Source organism: Grus americana, chromosome 8 (genome assembly GCF_028858705.1).
Source record: "Grus americana isolate bGruAme1 chromosome 8, bGruAme1.mat, whole genome shotgun sequence".
Taxonomy (NCBI): Eukaryota; Metazoa; Chordata; class Aves; order Gruiformes; family Gruidae; genus Grus; species Grus americana.
This window is the reverse complement of record NC_072859.1, coordinates 18,672,934-18,678,461: the sequence shown is the minus strand read 5'-3', so window position 1 is coordinate 18,678,461 and position 5,528 is coordinate 18,672,934.

Genomic DNA, 5,528 nt, shown 5'->3' with positions numbered 1-5,528 from the left:
AGCATTTGTAAACAAGAGTGAATGGTATTGGAATCCCAAAACACTAATTTATTTTTTTCTGGTTTTGTTAGTAGCATTCTAGCAGACACACATCAATTATTAGTAATGCAGTATTAAGTGTCATGTGTGAGCTGTTAATGCCTGTAGGGCTACTAGAGCCGACAAACATTTATTTTGTGTTGAAAGCACTTGGGAGACAAATACTCATCTTTAGTTGGTCTGTCTACTTGGAGTCCACCTTAGAAGTTTTCTTGGAAAGTCTCAGACAAAGACTTCACAATTAGTCAATAAGAATAAGATGCAAGGATCACCAGGAGGCAAGAATGCAATACAATCTAAAAGAAGCAGAGAGTAATCCTTATTCTTCAGCTTTTAAAAAAACAGGTGATGACTCGAAAACATCCTGCTTAGAAAATCATTGCTTATGCCACCTTGTGCTGTATATTTCTTTTAATTTCCTTTCCCTACTGCTGTTACTCAGGATGTCTCCTTGATCCTGACATTCTAGTTCCTTTATTCAAGCCTTTTATTTTCTCTCCAAACTCTTTGAAAACATTTTTTTTCCATGAGAAATATTTCTTTTATGATCTTTTCTCACTAGACCTTCAGTGTGCTTAGCACGGGCTTTGTTCTGAATGCAAACCAGGAACCACCTACTGCGTAATCATCTGTTTCCTGTCTTCTAATGAAGGTTTATTCCGGTTAACCTCAGTATGGCTTTCAGCGCTGTCACCTGTTGTACCTTTTAACATTGAGTACCACTTTGATCCAATCTTTTAACAGTTTTTTCTGTGGAACATCTCTGTCTCCCTTTTCAAAGTAAATTTATCTGACTGGGAATATTGTTTTAGGATTATAACTGTATTTTCTACTCCCCTTCCCCCATATTTAGCTTATTCGTCATCTTCCTGTGTTTTGAAGTCCACCAAAAGCCTTCATTCAGCAGAGTGTGTACACTGGGACCAATTCCTGTCCTTGTGGAAAGCAAGAATTAAGCACAAACTTACTCATCTATCTCTGCAATTCTCTCTCTCCTTTTACCATTCCCCCTCCCTCAGTTGTGGACAGTGTTCCAACAACTATATGACTTGAACACAAGACAGCTGTATCTGAGTATGGTAGTTTCCATCAAACCCCCCCGTAAAAGATGGCCAGATAGGAAGTGTAGCACTCAAAATTCACTGTAGCACTGTTCTTGGTTTTCATTAGAGTCACAAGAAGTGTGGCCAATGTTTCTCTCTCTTAAAGAATTTAATCTGTGGTGCCCTATATACACACTCTACAAATAAATGCCTGTTGGTGTGGATAAAAAATGTTTTAAATATTGACTTAATTTTATCTGGCATGAGGCTCCAGTTGACACTTAAGAGTTGTCAATTAAAATCAGCATAGGCTGTGTAGAGATGGTCTTTGCAGACGATAGATCTATATATACCCACTGCTGCAACGTGAGGTTCATGCTGGCAACCCTGTATACTGTACATTTCTGGGGTTTTTAAGCTACCTGCACTGTAATGGGCCGAAAAATTGTTATTAACATGCTGCTGTCACTTTGTCTGCACTCACTTCCTCACAGTTAGACACAGAGAATAGGTAGCAACACAGAACGGAGAAAGAAAAAGAACATGCTGTCTTCTCAAATTTCCTGTGTTTTGCAGGATGTGTATGGTGTTGTTCTTGGGATACCCTGTGATCCTGATGCTGAAGTACATCCAGCCAAGGATGCATCTCCTACTCTGAACTACTGTAGTGCAGCTCAAGAGCTAATGTGTCAGGATTTTGGAGTGAATATGAAATGGCAGACCCTAAGACTCCCAATTTTAGCAATATCTACAGCTTTGAGATACTACTGTCTTAAGCAGAAACTAAATTGATATTCCTGTCCAGTTGATGCTGGTTTAAACTTTCCATTTGATAGATTACAAAGATCTTCACTAGTTTCTTACTGTCCAAAGCTGTGTGGAAGGAGCAGGGGTCTTGCCTGAGCTAGAGGCAGAGGATTTGGGCAGGTCCCTCCAGTTCAGGCAGAGCTGTGACTGCCCATAGATCCAGCAGAGGGAAGTGTTGTTCTAAAATACCCACCCCTGCAGTGAGAGCCTCTTTTTGTTAACTGCAAGCCATATTATTGCACCAGGAAATCAATGATCTGGAGCCTCTGTAACATGTGATTTATAAATTCTCAGAAGGAGACAAAGAAGCTTTAGCAAATGCCAGAAAGAGCAAGTGCGATAATAATCAGGATGTGCCAGTACGGAAATTAAATTATATGGTAAAGTAGGAAGCTTACATGTTTTTTATTCTCTTTAGAAGAATAAATGGTAGTATGGCATTTTAGAGTTTAAAGGGTTGTGATCTGCTGGTTCATGCTTCAGCTGACTATGAAGCTGTAGCCTTTCATATCAAAAGATGGGATCTTGAGAAACAGACGGTCAGAAATGCACTTGGTGATCACAAAGCAATTGTCATAGGGTGCTTTATCCAAAGAACTAGCTCAGCTTCAGATAACTGCTGTCAGCACGATTGCCAGTCAAGGTGCTGTTGCTCCTGCAACTCCAAGCACTACAGGAGGGTTAAAAGACAAGTATAATATCATCTCTCTAGTATTAAAAAGAATGTTCAATAGGAAATATTTTAAAGTGAAATTCTGACTATAAATATTACCTTCTTAAATATACAGCACTCTGCTATATTGCTTTCCCTTTCTTACTACATGAGATTTCCCAAAGTCGTACAAGTGAAGGGATTGAAGTAGATGCTCAGGACACCAATTAGTCACACTGAGCATAACATTTGAAACTGTTACCTCTTTTGAGATTCAAAGCTGGTTTTGTAACATCTAAATATCAAGTTAAAAAAGACCAGGGGATGGCATGATGTGTGAAATGAAACTCAACTTTCCCTGGATTCTCAAGCTGTTGTTTTTCACTATCTTATAAGTGGCTGTGACAAACAATTAGAAGGGATATTAGAGCTTGAAGAACATTTTCCAGATAATGTTGCTTGAAAAAAACTGGAAAAAATTAATCCTAAAATAATTGCACTAAGATAACCCCAAAGAAGAACTTGATCTGCTAGGTATACAGTCAGGAGCTGCACAGCTAAAAACAGTGTTGTTTCTGAGTAGGCGGTTAACAAAATATTCCTTTTGCTTGGATATCATCTCTCGGAGATTTGTGGGGCGTGATTGATGAGTTGAGTGCTACCCATGTGCTTCCCCAGGAGCTACTCAGTAGCACAGTAAGAACCAAACCTAGAAAGTTGGGTTGCAATGTTTTGCTCAAGCAGTTATGAACCTTATGACCATTAACTTCAGTGTTCTGACTTAATTCAGTACTTTTATTTTTAGCACAAATAGGTATTTGTTTTACAATTTAGCAGAAATAGTTCTTGGTTTTATAATTTAATTGAACATTAATTTGTCTTCCTAGCCTATTGCTGACAAAAAGAAAATGTGGCAGATCCTGGAGACAGATTTTTCATTTTTGAGTTGGTAGAAAGAAAGGTTATAGAATAAGATGTACTTTGATTTTGCTCACAGAAAGGGGAGATAGTTCCAATACGGTTAAATGGATGAAATCATTCCTCAGGGAAAACCTAATAGAGCAGGAGAGATTTGTCTTGATGATGGAAATGGAGATAGAGTCAGCTAAGGAGGTGGCAGGTCATGAGACAAAAGGGAATTGGTCTCCTGGGAAGATTGCTGGCCTGCTGTCTACTGTTTACCAAACCTTACCAACAACTCTTGAGCAGTAATTGCAGACAATGCCATGCTATTGTCATCTCTGTGTCACATCATCTCTGTGATGACAATAATGCCTTCTCTGAGGTTAGATTACTATCAAAGTACATCACCCTAAGTGGACACTATCAGCCTAAACCAAACACATTCTCTGCTAGGCTACCAGTATGACTGCAAACTAGTGAAACAAACATGCTTTTTTTTTTTTTGCAACATAGATGTTTGCATTAGTATTTCTATGTGTTTGGATTAAAAAGCGTGCTTTACTTTTGCTTGTAATCAGTTTCACTTTTGGCTCAACTGCAATGCTTGTGTTTCAAAGCGAGTACAAACTTTTGTGTTGCACAAAAGTGTGTTATATTTTAATGGCTCTTTTAAGTTGAAACTAGTAATAATAGCTAAATGTGTACTGAATACAATTTGCAAGTTGTTATTTTTGCAAAAATTAGTGTCTGTGCTGTTTAAAGGAAAGGTTTTTGTACACCTATGAAGAAAATTATTTTGGTCCTTTATGGAGGAAAAGCAATATTTTGAAAATAGACGAATTTTTTTTTCCCCCAAAACTGATGACTAGACAGACAATAAACATTACTATAGCAGAGTGAGTGTAAAGAGTATAGTTATATTGTAAACAGAATTTTTAATAGATTCTTGCAATGGAGTTGCTAAGAATGAAGATCTGGCAGGAAAATTACCTGAGTAGATTAAGCAGTGTGTATGACTAAGAGGAGGCAGACACAGCCCATTTGTCCCAGTTATTTGCAGAAATCTAGGTAGGAATCAAAATTTTCCTTCAGGCCTTCATGCGTTTACCCAGCAGAATCAGCCCCTTGGGACATTTGGAGGGAGTTGCATTGTCCACTGGAGAAAGAGCAACTGAAATAGGAAAGTCAAATGAATCTGTGATTGATTTTGTTAAACACCTTGTGTATATTTGGGAACTTTCTAATGTTGTTACCACGTTTTCACTGGAACTGAAGAGCCATAGAAAGGTCTTGCCATTGCAAAAAGGGGGGTGGACGCTGGATGCCCCTGGCCACAGCAAAGACACCGCCGTTGCTGCAGGATAGGTACCGCGGTACCACCTGGTGGGGTGCAGCAGGGCTGTAAGCGTGTGCCGAACGTAACCGCGATCGTGCTTTCCTCGGCTGGGCGAGCCCCGCTCCTTCCGCCCTCCCCCGCGGGAGTCGGGCTCATCCCCTCCCGCTGCCCGCGCAGCCGCCCCCGGGGCCGCTCCGGCACCCGCACCCCTTCCCCAGTCCGGCGCCCGGACCCAGCCGAGGCCTCCGGTGCCCGCGAAACCGCGCTCCCTCTTGTCAGATTAAATTGACTCTTTGCTTCTTTAATTTTTATTTTTTAATCGACGGCGATTATTGCTTTCTCACTTCTTCCACCTCCTCCCGCTTTCGAGCGGCTCGATTTGTTTAAACGCCGGCACCGGGGCGGGGGGGGGGGGGCGGCTGCCGCCTGTGGGCCGGCACGGCCGCTGCCCCGACACCGGGAGGCTCTCAGCCTGATGGGGCTCTCAGCCTGACAGGGCTCCCCGCCGCGGGCACAGCCGCGGTGCCGGGAGCACCCCTCGCCGCCGCCGGCGTCCCGAGAGAGGCCGTCAGGTGCCTGCGCAGGTGAGCGCCGCGAGGAGAGGAGCAGGGGAGCGGAGGAGCCCGGGCGCGGCGGGGCGCTTTTGTCCGCCGCAGCCCCCTCCCCCGCCCCACGGCCTGTCAGCGGTTCCGCCGGCCGCGCCCCATTGGCTGGCGCGGCCGGTAACGTGACAACGGCGGCGGGGAGA